Consider the following 21751-nt stretch of genomic DNA (forward strand, 5'->3'; position numbering starts at 1 on the left):
CAGGGGGCTAGGCTATATACAGTCATATTATAGATAGAGAGATAGGGGCTAGGCTATATACAGTCATATTATAGATAGAGAAACAGGAGAGAGACAGGGGGCTAGGCTATATTCAGTCATATTACAGATAGAGAGACAGGAGAGAGACAGGGGGCTAGGCTATATACAGTCATATTATAGATAGAGAGACAGGGGCTAGGGTATATACAGTCATATTACAGATAGAGAGACAGGGGAGACAGGGGGCTAGGCTATATACAGTCATATTACAGATAGAGAGACAGGGGCTAGGCTATATACAGTCATATTATAGATAGAGAGACAGGAGAGAGACAGGGGAGACAGGAGGCTAGGCTATGTACAGTCATATTAAAGATAGAGAGACAGGAGAGACAGGGGGCTAGGCTATACACAGTGAAAATATAGATAGAGAGACAGGGGCTAGGGTATATACAGTCATATTATAGATAGAGAGACAGGAGAGAGACAGGGGGCTAGGCTATATACAGTCCTATTATAGATAGAGAGATAGGGGGGAGACAGTGGGCTAGGCTATATACAGTCATATTATAGATAGAGAAACAGGGGCTAGGCTATATACAGTCATATTAATGATAGAGAGACAGGGGGCTAGGATATATACAGTCCTATTATAGATAGAGAGATAGGGGGGATACAGTGGGCTAGGCTATATACAGTCATATTACAGATAGAGAGACAGGAGAGAGACAGGGGGCTCGGCTATATACAGTCATATTATAGATAGAGAGACGGGGGGAGACAGGGGCTAGGCAATATACAGTCATATTACAGATAGAGAGACAGGGGGCTAGGCTATATACAGTCATATAATAGATAGAGAGACGGGAGAGAGACAGGGGGAGACAGGGGGGAGACAGGGGGCTAGGCTATATACAGCAATATTACAGATAGAGAGACAGGGGGCTAGGATATAAACAGTCATATTACAGATAGAGAGACAGGAGAGAGACAGGGGGCTAGGCTATATACAGTCATATTATAGATAGAGAGATAGGGGGGAGACAGTGGGCTAGGTTATATACAGTCATATTATAGATAGAGAGACAGGGGCTAGGCTATATACAGTCATATTATAGATAGAGAGACAGGAGAGAGACAGGGGAGACAGGAGGCTAGGCTATGTACAGTCATATTATAGATAGAGAGACAGGAGGGGGACAGTGGGCTAGGCTACATACAGTCATATTACAGATAGAGAGACAGGGGGCTAGACTGTATACAGTCATATTACAGATAGATTGACAGGAGAGAGACAGGAGGGAGACAGTGGGCTAGGCTATATACAGTCATATTATAGATAGAGAGACAGGAGGGAGACAGTGGGCTAGGGTATATACAGTCATATTACAGAAAGAGAGACAGGGGGCTAGGCTATATACAGTCATATTATAGATAGAGAGACAGGAGGGAGACAGGAGAGAGACAGTGGGCTAGGCTATATACAGTCATATTATAGATAGAGAGACAGGGGGGAGACAGTGGGCTAGGCTATATACAGTCATATTATTGATAGTGAGACAGGAGAGAGACAGGGGGCTAGGCTATATACAGTCATATTATAGATAGAGAGACAGGGGGCTAGGCTATATACAGTCATATTATAGATAGAGAGACAGGGGGCTAGGCTATATAGAGTCATATTACAGATAGAAAGACAGGAGAGAGACAGGAGGGAGACAGTGGGCTAGGCTATATACAGTCATATTATAGATAGAGATACAGGGGGGAGACAGTGGGCTAGGCTATATACAGTCATATTATAGATAGAGAGACAGGGGGAGACAGGAGAGAGACAGGGGAGTAGGCTATATACAGTCATATTATAGATAGAGAGACAGGGGGGAGATAGTGGGCTAGTCTATATACAGTCATATTATAGATAGAGAGATAGGGGGGAGACAGTGGGCTAGGTTATATACAGTCATATTATAGATAGAGAGACAGGGGCTAGGCTATATACAGTCATATTACAGATAGAGAGACAGGAGAGAGACAGGGGGCTAGGCTATATACAGTCATATTATAGATAGAGAGACAGGGGCTAGGGTATATACAGTCATCTTACAGATAGAGAGACAGGAGAGACAGGGGGCTAGGCTATATACAGTCATATTACAGATAGAGAGACAGGGGCTAGGCTATATACAGTCATATTATAGATAGAGAGACAGGAGAGAGACAGGGGAGACAGGAGGCTAGGCTATGTACAGTCATATTATAGATAGAGAGACAGGAGGGGGACAGTGGGCTAGGCTATATACAGTCATATTACAGATAGAGAGACAGGAGAGAGACAGGGGGCTAGGCTATATACAGTCATATTATAGATAGAGAGATAGGGGGGAGACAGTGGGCTAGGTTATATACAGTCATATTATAGATAGAGAGACAGGGGCTAGGTTATATACAGTCATTTTACAGATAGAGAGACAGGAGAGAGACAGGGGGCTAGGCTATATACAGTCATATTATAGATAGAGAGACAGGGGCTAGGCTATATACAGTCATATTATAGATAGAGAGACAGGAGAGAGACAGGGGAGACAGGAGGCTAGGCTATATACAGTCATATTATAGATAGAGAGACAGGAGGGAGACAGTGGGCTAGGGTATATACAGTCATATTACAGAAAGAGAGACAGGGGGCTAGGCTATATACAGTCATATTATAGATAGAGAGACAGGAGGGAGACAGGAGAGAGACAGTGGGCTAGGCTATATACAGTCATATTATAGATAGAGAGACAGGGGGGAGACAGTGGGCTAGGCTATATACAGTCATATTATTGATAGTGAGACAGGAGAGAGACAGGGGGCTAGGCTATATACAGTCATATTATAGATAGAGAGACAGGGGGCTAGGCTATATAGAGTCATATTACAGATAGAAAGACAGGAGAGAGACAGGAGGGAGACAGTGGGCTAGGCTATATACAGTCATATTATAGATAGAGAGACAGGGGGGAGACAGGAGGCTAGGCTATATACAGTCATATTACAGATAGAAAGACAGGAGAGAGACAGGAGGGAGACAGTGGGCTAGGCTATATACAGTCATATTATAGATAGAGAGACAGGAGGGAGATAGTGGGCTAGGCTATATACAGTCATATTATAGATAGAGAGATAGGGGGGAGACAGTGGGCTAGGTTATATACAGTCATATTATAGATAGAGAGACAGGGGCTAGGCTATATACAGTCATATTACAGATAGAGAGACAGGAGAGAGACAGGGGGCTAGGGTATATACAGTCATATTACAGATAGAGAGACAGGAGAGACAGGGGGCTAGGCTATATACAGTCATATTACAGATAGAGAGACAGGGGCTAGGCTATATACAGTCATATTATAGATAGAGAGACAGGAGAGAGACAGGGGAGACAGGAGGCAAGGCTATGTACAGTCATATTACAGATAGAGAGACAGGAGAGAGACAGGGGGCTAGGCTATATACAGTCATATTATAGATAGAGAGACAGGGGCTAGGCTATATACAGTCATATTATAGATAGAGAGACAGGAGAGAGACAGGGGGCTAGGCTATATACAGTCATATTATAGATAGAGAGACAGGGGCTAGGCTATATACAGTCATATTATAGATAGAGAGACAGGAGAGAGACAGGGGAGACAGGAGGCTAGGCTATGTACAGTCATATTATAGATAGAGAGACAGGAGGGGGACAGTGGGCTAGGCTATATACAGTCATATTACAGATAGAGAGACAGGGGGCTAGACTGTATACAGTCATATTACAGATAGATTGACAGGAGAGAGACAGGAGGGAGACAGTGGGCTAGGCTATATACAGTCATATTATAGATAGAGAGACAGGAGGGAGACAGTGGGCTAGGGTATATACAGTCATATTACAGAAAGAGAGACAGGGGGCTAGGCTATATACAGTCATATTATAGATAGAGAGACAGGAGGGAGACAGGAGAGAGACAGGGGGCTAGGCTATATACAGTCATATTATAGATAGAGAGACAGGGGGCTAGGCTATATAGAGTCATATTACAGATAGAAAGACAGGAGAGAGACAGGAGGGAGACAGTGGGCTAGGCTATATACAGTCATATTATAGATAGAGAGACAGGGGGGAGACAGGAGGCTAGGCTATATACAGTCATATTATAGATAGAGAGACAGGGGGCTAGGCTATATAGAGTCATATTACAGATAGAAAGACAGGAGAGAGACAGGAGGGAGACAGTGGGCTAGGCTATATACAGTCATATTATAGATAGAGAGACAGGGGGGAGACAGGAGAGAGACAGGGGAGTAGGCTATATACAGTCATATTATAGATAGAGAGACAGGGGGGAGATAGTGGGCTAGGCTATATACAGTCATATTATAGATAGAGAGATAGGGGGGAGACAGTGGGCTAGGTTATATACAGTCATATTATAGATAGAGAGACAGGGGCTAGGCTATATACAGTCATATTACAGATAGAGAGACAGGAGAGAGACAGGGGGCTAGGCTATATACAGTCATATTATAGATAGAGAGACAGGGGCTAGGTTATATACAGTCATATTACAGATAGAGAGACAGGAGAGACAGGGGGCTAGGCTATATACAGTCATATTACAGATAGAGAGACAGGGGCTAGGCTATATACAGTCATATTATAGATAGAGAGACAGGAGAGAGACAGGGGAGACAGGAGGCAAGGCTATGTACAGTCATATTACAGATAGAGAGACAGGAGAGAGACAGGGGGCTAGGCTATACACAGTCAAATTATAGATAGAGAGACAGGGGCTAGGGTATATACAGTCATATTACAGATAGAGAGACAGGAGAGACAGGGGGCTAGGCTATATACAGTCATATTACAGATAGAGAGACAGGGGCTAGGCTATATACAGTCATATTATAGATAGAGAGACAGGAGAGAGACAGGGGAGACAGGAGGCTAGGCTATGTACAGTCATATTATAGATAGAGAGACAGGAGGGAGACAGTGGGCTAGGCTATATACAGTCATATTACAGATAGAGAGACAGGGGGCTAGGCTGTATACAGTCATATTATAGATAGATTGATAGGAGAGAGACAGGAGGGAGACAGTGGGCTAGGCTATATACAGTCATATTATAGATAGAGAGACAGGAGGGAGACAGTGGGCTAGGCTATATACAGTCATATTATAGATAGAGAGACAGGAGAGAGACAGGGGGCTAGGCTATATACAGTCATATTATAGATAGAGAGACAGGGGGGAGACAGTGGGCTAGGCTATATACAGTCATATTATAGATAGAGAGACAGGAGAGAGACAGGGGGCTAGGCTATATACAGTCATATTACAGATAGAGAGACAGGGGGCTTGGCTATATACAGTCATTTTATAGATAAAGAGACAGGAGGGAGACAGGAGAGAGACAGGGGGCTAGGCTATATACAGTCATATTATAGATAGAGAGACAGGGGGAAGACAGTGGGCTAGGCTATATACAGTCATATTATAGATAGAGAGACAGGGGGGAGACAGGGGGCTAGGCTATATACAGTCATATTATAGATAGAGAGACAGGGGGCTAGGCTATATACAGTCATATTACAGATAGAGAGACAGGGGGGAGACAGGAGGCTAGGCTATATACAGTCATATTACAGATAGAAAGACAGGAGAGAGACAGGAGGGAGACAGTGGGCTAGGCTATATAAAGTCATATTATAGATAGAGAGACAGGGGGGAGACAGGAGGCTAGGCTATATACAGTCATATTATAGATAGAGAGACAGGAGGGAGACAGTGGGCTAGGGTATATACAGTCATATTACAGAAAGAGAGACAGGTTGCTAGGCTATATACAGTCATATTATAGATAGAGAGACAGGGGGCTAGGTTATATACAGTCATATTATAGATAGAGAGACAGGGGCTAGGGTATATACAGTCATATTACAGATAGAGAGACAGGAGAGACAGGGGGCTAGGCTATATACAGTCATATTACAGATAGAGAGACAGGGGCTAGGCTATATACAGTCATATTATAGATAGAGAGACAGGAGAGAGACAGGGGAGACAGGAGGCTAGGCTATGTACAGTCATATTATAGATAGAGAGACAGGAGGGAGACAGTGGGCTAGGCTATATACAGTCATATTACAGATAGAGAGACAGGGGGCTAGGCTGTATACAGTCATATTACAGATAGATTGACAGGAGAGAGACAGGAGGGAGACAGTGGGCTAGGCTATATACAGTCATATTATAGATAGAGAGACAGGAGGGAGACAGTGGGCTAAGCTATATACAGTCATATTATAGATAGAGAGACAGGGGCTAGGCTATATACAGTCATATTATAGATAGAGAGATAGCGGGGAGACAGTGGGCTAGGCTATATACAGTCATATTATAGATAGAGAGACAGGGGCTAGGCTATATACAGTCATATTATAGATAGAGAGACAGGGGGGAGACAGTGGGCTAGGCTATATACAGTCATATTATAGATAGAGAGACAGGAGAGAACAGGGGGCTAGGCTATATACAGTCATATTATAGATAGAGAGACAGGAGAGACAGGGGGCTAGGCTATAAACAGTCATATTATAGATAGAGAGACAGGGGGGAGACAGGGGGCTAGGCTATTTACAGTCATATTAAAGATAGAGAGACAGGGGGCTAGGCTATTTACAGTCATATAATAGATAGAGTGACGGGAGAGAGACAGGGGGCTAGGCTATATACAGTCATATTATAGATAGAGAGACAGGGGGGAGACAGTGGGCTAGGCTATATACAGTGTATATAGCCTAGTGACGGGAGAGAGACAGGGGGCTAGGCTATATACAGTCATATTATAGATAGAGAGACAGCGGGGAGACAGTGGGCTAGGCTATATACAGTGATATTATAGATAGAGAGACAGGAGAGAGACAGGGGGCTCGGCTATATACAGTCATATTATAGATAGAGAGACAGGGGGGAGACAGGTGGCTAGGCTATATACAGTCATATTACAGATAGAGAGACCAGGTGCTCGGCTATATACAGTCATATTATAGATAGAGAGACAGGGGGGAGACAGGGGGCTAGGCTATATACAGTCATATTATAGATAGAGAGACAGGAGAGAGACAGGGGGCTAGGCTATATACAGCCATATTACAGATAGAGAGACGGGAGAGAGACAGGGGGGAGACAGGGGGTAGGCTATATACAGCTATATAATAGATAGAGAGACAGGGGGCTAGAATATATACAGTCATATTATAGATAGAGAGACAGGGGCTAGGCTATATACAGTCATATTAATGATAGAGAGACAGGGAGCTAGGATATATACAGTCATATTACAGATAGAGAGACAGGAGAGAGACAGAGGGCTAGGCTATATACAGTCCTATTATAGATAGAGAGATAGGGGGAGACAGTGGGCTAGGCTATATACAGTCATATTATAGATAGAGAGACAGGGGCTAGGCTATATACAGTCATATTAATGATAGAGAGACAGGGGGCTAGGATATATACAGTCATATTACAGATAGAGAGACAGGAGAGAGACAGGGGGCTAGGCTATATACAGTCCTATTATAGATAGAGAGATAGGGGGAGACAGGGGGCTAGGCTATATACAGTCATATTACAGATAGAGAGACAGGAGAGAGACAGGGGGCTCGGCTATATACAGTCATATTATAGATAGAGAGACAGGAGAGAGACAGGGGGCTAGGCTATATACAGTCATATTATAGATAGAGAGACAGGGGCTAGGCTATATACAGTCATATTATAGATAGAGAGACAGGAGAGAGACAGGGGGCTAGGCTATATACAGTCATATTATAGATAGCGAGACAGGGGCTAGGCTATATACAGTCATATTAATGATAGAGAGACAGGGGGCTAGGATATATACAGTCCTATTATAGATAGAGAGATAGGGGGGAGACAGTGGGCTAGGCTATATACAGTCATATTACAGATAGAGAGACAGGAGAGAGACAGGGGGCTCGGCTATATACAGTCATATTATAGATAGAGAGACAGGGGGGAGACAGGGGGCTCGGCTATATACAGTCATATTATAGATAGAGAGACAGGGGGGAGACAGGGGGCTAGGCTATTTACAGTCATATTAAAGATAGAGAGACAGGGGGCTAGGCTATTTACAGTCATTTAATAGATAGAGTGACGGGAGAGAGACAGGGGGAGACAGGGGGGAGACAGGTGGCTAGGCTATATACAGTCATATTACAGATAGAGAGACCAGGGGCTCGGCTATATACAGTCATATTATAGATAGAGAGACAGGGGGGAGACAGGGGGCTAGGCTATATACAGTCATATTATAGATAGAGAGACAGGAGAGAGACAGGGGGCTAGGCTATATACAGCCATATTACAGATAGAGAGACGGGAGAGAGACAGGGGGGAGACAGGGGGCTAGGCTATATACAGCCATATAATAGATAGAGAGACAGGGGGCTAGAATATATACAGTCATATTATAGATAGAGAGACAGGGGCTAGGCTATATACAGTCATATTAATGATAGAGAGATAGGGGGGAGACAGTGGGCTAGGCTATATACAGTCATATTACAGATAGAGAGACAGGAGAGAGACAGGGGGCTCGGCTATATACAGCCATATTACAGATAGAGAGACGGGAGAGAGACAGGGGGGAGACAGGGGGTAGGCTATATACAGCTATATAATAGATAGAGAGACAGGGGGCTAGAATATATACAGTCATATTATAGATAGAGAGACAGGGGCTAGGCTATATACAGTCATATTAATGATAGAGAGACAGGGGGCTAGGATATATACAGTCATATTACAGATAGAGAGACAGGAGAGAGACAGGGGGCTAGGCTATATACAGTCCTATTATAGATAGAGAGATAGGGGGAGACAGTGGGCTAGGCTATATACAGTCATATTATAGATAGAGAGACAGGGGCTAGGCTATATACAGTCATATTAATGATAGAGAGACAGGGGGCTAGGATATATACAGTCATATTACAGATAGAGAGACAGGAGAGAGACAGGGGGCTAGGCTATATACAGTCCTATTATAGATAGAGAGATAGGGGGAGACAGGGGGCTAGGCTATATACAGTCATATTACAGATAGAGAGACAGGAGAGAGACAGGGGGCTCGGCTATATACAGTCATATTATAGATAGAGAGACAGGAGAGAGACAGGGGGCTAGGCTATATACAGTCATATTATAGATAGAGAGACAGGGGCTAGGCTATATACAGTCATATTATAGATAGAGAGACAGGGGGCTAGGATATATACAGTCCTATTATAGATAGAGAGATAGGGGGGAGCCAGTGGGCTAGGCTATATACAGTCATATTACAGATAGAGAGACAGGAGAGAGACAGGGGGCTCGGCTATATACAGTCATATTATAGATAGAGAGACAGGGGGGAGACAGGGGGCTCGGCTATATACAGTCATATTATAGATAGAGAGACAGGGGGGAGACAGGGGGCTAGGCTATTTACAGTCATATTAAAGATAGAGAGACAGGGGGCTAGGCTATTTACAGTCATATTACAGATAGAGAGACGGGAGAGAGACAGGGGGGAGACAGGGGGCTAGGCTATATACAGCCATATAATAGATAGAGAGACAGGGGGCTAGAATATATACAGTCATATTATAGATAGAGAGACAGGGGCTAGGCTATATACAGTCTTATTAATGATAGAGAGATAGGGGGGAGACAGTGGGCTAGGCTATATACAGTCATATTACAGATAGAGAGACAGGAGAGAGACAGGGGGCTCGGCTATTTACAGTCATATTATAGATAGAGAGACAGGGGGAGACAGGGGCCTAGGCTATATACAGTCATATTATAGATAGAGAGACAGGAGAGAGACAGGGGGCTAGAATATATACAGTCATATTACAGATAGAGAGACAGGGGCTAGGCTATATACAGTCATATAATAGATAGAGAGACGGGAGAGAGACAGGGGGAGACAGGGGGAGACAGGGGGCTAGGCTATATACAGTCATATTATAGATAGAGAGACAGGAGAGAGAGAGGGGGTTAGGCTATATACAGTCATATTACAGATAGAGAGATAGGGGGCTAGGCTATATACAGTCATATAATAGATAGAGAGACGGGAGAGAGACAGGGGGCTAGGCTATATACAGTCATATTATAGATAGAGAGACAGGGGCTAGGGTATATACAGTCATATTACAGATAGAGAGACAGGGGAGACAGGGGGCTAGGCTATATACAGTCATAGTACAGATAGAGAGACAGGGGCTAGGCTATATACAGTCATATTATAGATAGAGAGACAGGAGAGAGACAGGGGGCTAGGCTATATACAGTCATATTACAGATAGAGAGACAGGAGAGAGACAGGGGGCTAGGCTATATACAGTCATATTATAGATAGAGAGACAGGGGCTAGGGTATATACAGTCATATTACAGATAGAGAGACAGGGGAGACAGGGGGCTAGGCTATATACAGTCATATTACAGATAGAGAGACAGGGGCTAGGCTATATACAGTCATATTATAGATAGAGAGACAGGAGAGAGACAGGGGAGACAGGAGGCTAGGCTATGTACAGTCATATTAAAGATAGAGAGACAGGAGAGACAGGGGGCTAGGCTATACACAGTGAAAATATAGATAGAGAGACAGGGGCTAGGGTATATACAGTCATATTATAGATAGAGAGACAGGAGAGAGACAGGGGGCTAGGCTATATACAGTCCTATTATAGATAGAGAGATAAGGGGGAGACAGTGGGCTAGGCTATATACAGTCATATTATAGATAGAGAAACAGGGGCTAGGCTATATACAGTCATATTAATGATAGAGAGACAGGGGGCTAGGATATATACAGTCCTATTATAGATAGAGAGATAGGGGGGATACAGTGGGCTAGGCTATATACAGTCATATTACAGATAGAGAGACAGGAGAGAGACAGGGGGCTCGGCTATATACAGTCATATTATAGATAGAGAGACAGGGGGGAGACAGGGGGCTAGGCAATATACAGTCATATTACAGATAGAGAGACAGGGGGCTAGGCTATATACAGTCATATAATAGATAGAGAGACGGGAGAGAGACAGGGGGAGACAGGGGGGAGACAGGGGGCTAGGCTATATACAGCCATATTACAGATAGAGAGACAGGGGGCTAGGATATAAACAGTCATATTACAGATAGAGAGACAGGAGAGAGACAGGGGGCTAGGCTATATACAGTCATATTATAGATAGAGAGATAGGGGGGAGACAGTGGGCTAGGTTATATACAGTCATATTATAGATAGAGAGACAGGGGCTAGGTTATATACAGTCATATTACAGATAGAGAGACAGGAGAGAGACAGGGGGCTAGGCTATATACAGTCATATTATAGATAGAGAGACAGGGGCTAGGCTATATACAGTCATATTATAGATAGAGAGACAGGAGAGAGACAGGGGAGACAGGAGGCTAGGCTATGTACAGTCATATTATAGATAGAGAGACAGGAGGGGGACAGTGGGCTAGGCTATATACAGTCATATTACAGATAGAGAGACAGGGGGCTAGACTGTATACAGTCATATTACAGATAGATTGACAGGAGAGAGACAGGAGGGAGACAGTGGGCTAGGCTATATACAGTCATATTATAGATAGAGAGACAGGAGGGAGACAGTGGGCTAGGGTATATACAGTCATATTACAGAAAGAGAGACAGGGGGCTAGGCTATATACAGTCATATTATAGATAGAGAGACAGGAGGGAGACAGGAGAGAGACAGGGGGCTAGGCTATATACAGTCATATTATAGATAGAGAGACAGGGGGGAGACAGTGGGCTAGGCTATATACAGTCATATTATTGATAGTGAGACAGGAGAGAGACAGGGGGCTAGGCTATATACAGTCATATTATAGATAGAGAGACAGGGGGGAGACAGGAGAGAGACAGGGGAGTAGGCTATATACAGTCATATTATAGATAGAGAGACAGGAGGGAGACAGGAGAGAGACAGTGGGCTAGGCTATATACAGTCATATTATAGATAGAGAGACAGGAGGGAGACAGGAGAGAGACAGGGGAGTAGGCTATATACAGTCATATTATAGATAGAGAGACAGGGGGGAGATAGTGGGCTAGGGTATATACAGTCATATTATAGATAGAGAGACAGGGGGGAGATAGTGGGCTAGGGTATATACAGTCATATTATAGATAGAGAGACAGGGGGGAGATAGTGGGCTAGGGTATATACAGTCATATTATAGATAGAGAGACAGGGGGGAGACAGTGGGCTAGGCTATATACAGTAATATTATAGATAGAGAGATAGGGGGGAGACAGTGGGCTAGGTTATATACAGTCATATTACAGATAGAGAGACAGGAGAGAGACAGGGGGCTAGGCTATATACAGTCATATTATAGATAGAGAGACAGGGGCTAGGGTATATACAGTCATATTACAGATAGAGAGACAGGAGAGACAGGGGGCTAGGCTATATACAGTCATATTACAGATAGAGAGACAGGGGCTAGGCTATATACAGTCATATTATAGATAGAGAGACAGGAGAGAGACAGGGGAGACAGGAGGCAAGGCTATGTACAGTCATATTACAGATAGAGAGACAGGAGGCTAGGCTATATACAGTCATATTACAGATAGAAAGACAGGAGAGAGACAGGAGGGAGACAGTGGGCTAGGCTATATACAGTCATATTATAGATAGAGAGACAGGAGAGAGACAGGAGGGAGACAGTGGGCTAGGCTATATACAGTCATATTATAGATAGAGAGACAGGAGGGAGACAGTGGGCTAGGGTATATACAGTCATATTACAGAAAGAGAGACAGGGGGCTAGGCTATATACAGTCATATTATAGATAGAGAGACAGGAGGGAGACAGGAGAGAGACAGGGGGCTAGGCTATATATAGTCATATTATAGATAGAGAGACAGGGGGGAGACAGTGGGCTAGGCTATATACAGTCATATTATTGATAGTGAGACAGGAGAGAGACAGGGGGCTAGGCTATATACAGTCATATTATAGATAGAGAGACAGGGGGCTAGGCTATATAGAGTCATATTACAGATAGAAAGACAGGAGAGAGACAGGAGGGAGACAGTGGGCTAGGCTATATACAGTCATATTATAGATAGAGAGACAGGGGGGAGACAGGAGGCTAGGCTATATACAGTCATATTACAGATAGAAAGACAGGAGAGAGACAGGAGGGAGACAGTGGGCTAGGCTATATACAGTCATATTATAGATAGAGAGACAGGGGGGAGACAGGAGAGAGACAGGGGAGTAGGCTATATACAGTCATATTATAGATAGAGAGACAGGAGGGAGACAGGAGAGAGACAGGGGGCTAGGCTATATACAGTCATATTATAGATAGAGAGACAAGGGGGAGATAGTGGGCTAGGCTATATACAGTCATATTATAGATAGAGAGATAGGGGGGAGACAGTGGGCTAGGTTATATACAGTCATATTATAGATAGAGAGACAGGGGCTAGGCTATATACAGTCATATTACAGATAGAGAGACAGGAGAGAGACAGGGGGCTAGGCTATATACAGTCATATTATAGATAGAGAGACAGGGGCTAGGGTATATACAGTCATATTACAGATAGAGAGACAGGAGAGACAGGGGGCTAGGCTATATACAGTCATATTACAGATAGAGAGACAGGGGCTAGGCTATATACAGTCATATTATAGATAGAGAGACAGGAGAGAGACAGGGGAGACAGGAGGCAAGGCTATGTACAGTCATATTACAGATAGAGAGACAGGGGCTAGGCTATATACAGTCATATTATAGATAGAGAGACAGGAGAGACAGGGGGCTAGGCTATATACAGTCATATTACAGATAGAGAGACAGGGGCTAGGCTATATACAGTCATATTATAGATAGAGAGACAGGAGAGAGACAGGGGAGACAGGAGGCAAGTCTATGTCCAGTCATATTACAGATAGAGAGACAGGAGAGAGACAGGGGGCTAGGCTATACACAGTCAAATTATAGATAGAGAGACAGGGGCTAGGGTATATAGAGTCATATGACAGATAGAGAGACAGGAGAGACAGGGGGCTAGGCTATATACAGTCATATTATAGATAGAAAGACAGGGGCTAGGGTATATACAGTCATATTACAGATAGAGAGACAGGAGAGACAGGGGGCTAGGCTATATACAGTCATATTACAGATAGAGAGACAGGGGCTAGGCTATATACAGTCATATTATAGATAGAGAGACAGGAGAGAGACAGGGGAGACAGGAGGCTAGGCTATGTACAGTCATATTATAGATAGAGAGACAGGAGGGAGACAGTGGGCTAGGCTATATACAGTCATATTACAGATAGAGAGACAGGGGGCTAGGCTGTATACAGTCATATTACAGATAGATTGACAGGAGAGAGACATGAGGGAGACAGTGGGCTAGGCTATATACAGTCATATTATAGATAGAGAGACAGGAGGGAGACAGTGGGCTAGGCTATATACAGTCATATTATAGATAAAGAGACAGGGGGGAGACAGTGGGCTAGGCTATATACAGTCATATTATAGATAGAGAGACAGGCGAGAGACAGGGGGCTAGGCTATATACAGTCATATTATAGATAGAGAGACAGGGGGGAGACAGTGGGCTAGGCTATATACAGTCATATTATAGATAGAGAGACAGGAGAGAGACAGGGGGCTAGGCTATATACAGTCATATTATAGATAGAGAGACAGGGGGCTAGGCTATATACAGTCATATTACAGATAGAGAGACAGGGGGCTCGGCTATATACAGTCATTTTATAGATAAAGAGACAGGAGGGAGACAGGAGAGAGACAGGGGGCTAGGCTATATACAGTCATATTATAGATAGAGAGACAGGGGGAAGACAGTGGGCTAGGCTATATACAGTCATATTATAGATAGAGAGACAGGGGGAGACAGGGGGCTAGGCTATATACAGTCATATTATAGATAGAGAGACAGGGGGCTAGGCTATATACAGTCATATTACAGATAGATAGACAGGGGGGAGACAGGAGGCTAGGCTATATACAGTCATATTACAGATAGAAAGACAGGAGAGAGACAGGAGGGAGACAGTGGGCTAGGCTATATACAGTCATATTATAGATAGAGAGACAGGGGGAGACAGGAGGCTAGGCTATATACAGTCATATTATAGATAGAGAGACAGGAGGGAGACAGTGGGCTAGGGTATATACAGTCATATTACAGAAAGAGAGACAGGTTGCTAGGCTATATGCAGTCATATTATAGATGGAGAGACAGGGGGGAGACAGTGGGCTAGGCTATATACAGTCATATTATTGATAGTGAGACAGGAGAGAACAGGGGGCTAGGCTATATACAGTCATATTATAGATAGAGAGACAGGAGAGAGACAGTGTGGAGACAGGAGAGAGACAGGGGAGACAGGGGGCTAGGCTATATACAGTCATATTATAGATAGAGACACAGGGGGAGACAGTGTGGAGACAGGAGAGAGACAAGGGGCTAGGCTATATACAGTAATATTATGGATAGAGAGACATGTGGGAGACAGTGGGCTAGGCTATATACAGTCATATTATATATAGAGAGACAGGGGGAGACAGGGGTCTAGGCTATATACAGTCATATTATAGACAAAGAGACAGGGGGGAGACAGTGGGCTAGGTTATATACAGTCATATTATAGATACGAGAGACGGGAGGGAGAAAGGGGGCTAGGCTATATACAGTCATATTATAGATACGAGAGATAGGAGGGAGAGAGGGGGCTAGGCTATATACAGTCATATTACAGATAGAGAGACAGGGGGGAGACAGGGGGCTAGGCTATATACGGTCATATTATAGATAGAGAGACAGGGGGGAGACAGTGTGGAGAGACAGGAGAGAGACAGGGGCGAGACAGGGAGCTAGGCTATATACAGTCATATTATAGATAGCGAGACAGGGGGAGACAGTGTGGAGACATGAGAGAGACAGGGGGGAGACAGGGGGCTAGGCTATATACAGTAATATTATAGATAGAGAAACAGGGGGCTAGGCTATATACAGTCATATTATAGATAGAGAGACAGGGGGGAGACAGGGGGCTAGGCTATATACAGTCATATTATAGATAGAGAGACAGGGGGAGACAGGGGGCTAGGCTATATACAGTCATATTATAGATAGAGAGACAGGGGGAGACAGGGGGCTAGGCTATATACAGTCATATTATAGATAGAGAGACAGGGGGCTAGGATATATACGGTCATATTATAGATAGAGAGACAGGGGGGAGACAGGGGGCTAGGCTATATACAGCAATATTATAGATAGAGAGACAGGGGGAGACATTGTGGAGACAGGAGAGACAGGGGGGAGACAGGGGGCTAGGCTACATACAGTCATATTATAGATAGAGAGACAGGGGGAGACAGGGGGCTAGGCTACATACAGTCATATTATAGATAGAGAGACAGGAGAGAGACAGGAGGCTAGGCTATATACAGTCATATTATAGATAGAGAGACAGGAGAGAGACAGGGGGGAGACAGGGGGCTAGGCTATATACAGTCATATTATAGAAAGAGAGACAGGATAGAGACAGGGGGCTAGGCTATATACAGTCATATTATAGATAGAGAAACAGGAGAGAGACAGGAGGCTAGGCTATATACAGTCATATTATAGATAGAGAGACTGGAGAGTGACAGGGGGAGACAGGGGGCTAGGCTATATACAGTCATATTATAGAAAGAGAGACAGGATAGAGACAGGGGGCTAGGTTATATACAGTCATATTATAGATAGAGAGACAGGGGGGAGCCAGGGGCTAGGTTACATAAAGTCATATTATAGATAGACAGGGGGGAGACAGGGGGCTAGGATACATATATACAGTCACATTATAGATAGAGAGACAGGATATATACAGCCATATTATAGATAGAGAGACAGGAGAGAGACAGGGGGGAGACAGGGGCTAGGCTATATACAGTCATATTATAGAAAGAAATACAGGGGGAGACAGGGGGCTAGGATATATACAGTCATATTATAGAAAGAGATACAGGGGGCTAGGCAAAATATAGTCATATTATAGAAAGAGAGACATGGGGGAGACAGGGGGCTAGGCTATATACAGTGTCACGTTCTGACCATAGTTCTTTTGTGTTTTCTTTGTTTTAGTGTTGGTCAGGAAGTGAGCTGAGTGGGCATTCTATGTTGTGTGTTTAGTTTTCCCGTTTCTATGTTTGGCCTGATATCGTTCTCAATCAGAGGCAGGTGTTAGTCATTGTCTCTGATTGGGAACCATATTTAGGTAGCCTGTTTTGTGTTGGGTTTTGTGGGTGGTTGTCTGCACCAGACAGAACTGTTTCGGTTTTTCCCCCACATTTGTTGTTTTGTATTTTGTAGTGTTCACGTTTACCGTCTTTATTAAACATGATGAACACTAACCACGCTGCGCTTTGGTCCTCTCCTTCGTCCACAGAAGAAAGCCGTTACAGAACCACCCACCAACCAAGGACCAAGCGGCGTGGTAACAGGCAGCAGCAGGAGAGGCAGCGATATCAGGACTCCTGGACATGGGAGTATGTTTTGAACGGCAAGGGTTGCTACACATGGGAGGAGATCCTGACTGGAAGGGATCGCCTGCCATGGGAACAGGTGGAGGCAGCTAGGAGAGCAGAGGCAGCCGGAGAGAGGAGCCAGCGATATGTGGGAACACGGCTGGCAAGGAAGCCCGAGAGGCAGCTCCAAAAATGTTATTGAGGGAGGGGCACAGGGAGAGTGTGGCAGAGTCAGGAGTCAGACCTGAGCCAACTCCCCCTGTTTACCGTAAGGAGCCAAGGAGGAAACCAGAACCAGAGCCGGTGTTGGAGGTGAGCGAAGCAGAGGCGGTGAAGGAGTAAATGGGGAAATTAGAGGAGAGAGTTATGAGGGAGGTGCTGTGTTGGTGCATGAGGCACGACATCCGCCGGACGGAGCGTGTCTGGGATTTGATGGCACCTGGGTCAGCTCTCCATACTCGTCCTGAGGTGCGTGCAAGTCATCTGGTGAAGACTGTGCCAGCCTCACCAGGCCTCCTGTGCACCTCCCTAGCCCTGCACATCCTGTGCCAGCTCACCGCTACAGTGCTCCTAGCAGTGCTAACTGTGGCGGACGTTGTACTGGTCAGGCACCGTGTTTGGCGGTGGAACGCACGGTGTCCCCAGTACGCGTGCTTAGCCTGGTGCGCTACATCCCAGCTCCCCACATCTGCGGGGCTATGGTGAAGATCCAGCCAGGGCGGATGGTGCCAGCCCTGCTCTCAACATCTCCAGTACGCCTTCACGGTCCGGTCCATCCAGTGCCACCTCCACGCACCAGCCCTCCGGCGGCAGAGACCAGGTTGTCTCTCCGTCCTTTGTCTACAGGTGCTCCCGCCTGTCCAGCGCTGCTAGAACCTTCCTCCTCTCCAGCGCTGCCGGATTCTCCCGTCTCTCCAGAGCTGCTAGAACCTTCCTCCTCTCCAGCGCCGCCAGATTCTCCCGTCTCTCCAGAGCTGCTAGAGTCTCCCGTCTCTCCAGAGCTGCTAGAGTCTCCCGTCTCTCCAGAGCTGCTAGAGTCTCCCGTCTCTCCAGAGCTGCTAGAGTCTCCCGTCTCTCCAGAGCTGCTAGAGTCTCCCGCCTGTCCAGAGCTGCCAGAGTCTCCCGTCTCTCCAGAGCTGCTAGAGTCTCCCGCCTGTCCAGAGCTGCTAGAGTCTCCCGCCTGTCCAGAGCTGCTAGTCTCCCGCTTGTCCAGAGCTGCCAGAGTCTCCCGCCTGTCCAGAGCTGCCAGAGTCTCCCGCCTGTCCAGAGCTGCTAGAGCCTCCCGCCTGTCCAGAGCTGCTAGAGCCTCCCGCCTGTCCAGAGCTGCTAGAGCCGCCAGTCTGTCCAGAGCTGCTAGAGTCTCCCGCCTGTCCAGAGCTGCTAGAGTCTCCCGCCTGTCCAGAGCTGCTAGAGTCTCCCGCCTCTCCAGAGCTGCTAGAGTCTCCCACCTGTCCAGAGCTGCTAGAGCCGCCAGTCTGCCCTGAGCTGCTAGAGCCACCAGTCTGTCCTGAGCTGCTAGAGCCGCCAGTCTGTCCTGAGCCGTCAGTCAGCCAGGAGCTGGCAGAGCCGTCAGTCAGCCAGGAGCTGCCAGAGCCGTCAGTCAGCCAGGAGCTGCCAGAGCCGCCAGCCAGCCAGGAGCTGCCATAGCCGTCAGCCAGTCATGAGCTACCCTTCAGTCCTGAGCTACCCTTCAATCCTGAGCTACCCTTCAATCCTGAGCTACCCTTCAATCCCGAGCTGCCCCTCAGTCCCGAGCTGCCCCTCAGTCCAGTGGGGCCCTTTAGTAGGGTTGCCAGTCCAAGGTCGGTGGCGAGGGTCGCCGTTCCTGGGAGGACACTAAAGCGGACAAAGACTATGGTGGAGTGGGGTCCACGTCCTGCGCCAGAGCCGCCACCGTGGACAGATGCCCACCCAGATATGTTCAGGTTTTGCGGCCGGAGTCCGCACCTTGGGGGGGGGGGTGTACTGTCACGTTCTGACCATAGTTCTTTTCTGTTTTCTTTGTTTTAGTGTTGGTCAGGACGTGAGCTGAGTGGGCATTCTATGTTGAAAGGAGAGAGAGAGGGGGCTAGGCTATATACAGTCATATTATAGATAGAGAGACCGGGGGAGACTGGGGGAGACAGGAGGCTAGGCTGTATACAGTCATATTATAGATAGAGAGGAAGGGGGAGACAGGGGGCTAGACTATATACAGTAATATTATAGATACTGAGACAGGAGAGAGACAGGGGGCTAGGGTATATACAGTCATATTATAGATAGAGAGACAGGAGACAGACAGGGGGCTAGGGTATATACAGTCATATTATAGATAGAGAGACCGGGGGGAGACAGGGGGCAAGGCTATATACAGTCATATTATAGATAGAGAGACAGGGGGAGACAGGGGGAGACAGGAGGCTAGGCTATATACAGTCATATTATAGATAGAGAGACAGGGGGAGACAGGCGGCTAAGCTCTATACAGTCATATTATAGATAGAGAGACAGGGGGCTGACAGGGGGAGACAGGGGGCTAGGCTATATACAGTCATATTATAGATAAAGAGACAGGAGAGAGACAGGGGGCTAGGCTATATACACTCATATTATAGACAGAGAGACAGGGGGAGACAGGGGGCTGACAGGGGGAGACAGGGGGCTAGGCTATATACAGTCATATTATAGATAAAGAGACAGGAGAGAGACAGGGGGCTAGGCTATATACACTCATATTATAGACAGAGAGACAGGGGGAGACAGGGGGCTGACAGGGGGAGACAGGGGGCTAGACTATATACAGTCATATTATAGACAGAGAGACAGGGGGAGACAGGGGGCTAGGCTATATACAGTCATATTATAGATAAAGAGACAGGAGAGAGACAGGGGGCTCGGCTATATACAGTCATATTATAGACAGAGAGACGGGGGAGACAGGGGGCTAGGCTATATACAGTCATATTATAGATAAAGAGACAGGAGAGAGACAGGGGGCTCGGCTATATACAGTCATATTATAGACAGAGAGACAGGGGGAGACAGGGGGCTGACAGGGGGAGACAGGGGGCTAGACTATATACAGTCATATTATAGACAGAGAGACAGGGGGAGACAGGGGGCTAGGCTATATACAGTCATATTATAGATAAAGAGACAGGAGAGAGACAGGGGGCTCGGCTATATACAGTCATATTATAGACAGAGAGACAGGGGGAGACAGGGGGAGACAGGGGGCTGACAGGGGGAGACAGGGGGCTATGCTATATACAGTCCTATTATAGACAGAGAGACAGGAGAGAGACAGGGGGCTATGCTATATACAGTCATATTATAGACAGAGAGACAGGAGAGAGACAGGGGGCTCGGCTATATACAGTCATATTATAGATAGATTTTAATGAATAAACCGAAACCGTACAAAACAAGAAACGAAACGAAACACAGACACTAAACAATCACCCACAAAGTACCCACAGAATATGGCTGCCTAAATATCGTTCCCAATCAGAGACAACGATAGACAGCTGCCTCTATATGAGAACCAATCTAGGCAACCATAGACATACAATATACCTAGAAAGGACACAACCCCATAAACATACAAAACCCGTAGACAAGACAAAAACACATACATCAACCATATCACACAATGACCTAACGGAAATAACTAGGAGACAAAGAATACTAAGATTCTTATATTATAGCTAGAGAGAAAGGAGAGAGACAGGGGGCTAGGCTATAAAGAGTCATATAATAGATAGAGAGACAGGAGAGAGACAGGGGGGAGACAGAGGGGTAGGCTATATAAAGTCATATTATAGATAGAGAGACAGGAGGGAAACAGGGAGCTAGGCTATATACAGTCATAGTATAGATAGAGAGACAGGAGAGAGACAGGGGGATAGGCTATATACAGTCATATTATAGATAGAGAGACAGGAGAGAGACAGGGGGATAGGCTATATACAGTCATATTATAGATAGAGAGACAGGAGAGAGACAGGAGAGAGACAGGGGGCTAGGCTATAAACAGTCATATAATAGATAGAGAGACAGAGGGAGACAGTGTGGAGACAGGAGAGAGACAGG

The 21751-nt window shown here is 45.8% G+C and overlaps 1 protein-coding gene across 8 annotated transcripts in view; it reads right to left on the reverse strand.

The window, feature by feature from the left end:
- Positions 1 to 21751, reverse strand: part of LOC110497688 (neuronal PAS domain-containing protein 3) — a 371078-nt gene that overhangs the window by 142619 nt on the left and 206708 nt on the right. The window lies entirely within an intron of this gene.

Source organism: Oncorhynchus mykiss, chromosome 19, assembly GCF_057628025.1.
Source record: "Oncorhynchus mykiss isolate SJ-2025 chromosome 19, ASM5762802v1, whole genome shotgun sequence".
Lineage (NCBI taxonomy): Eukaryota > Metazoa > Chordata > Actinopteri > Salmoniformes > Salmonidae > Oncorhynchus > Oncorhynchus mykiss.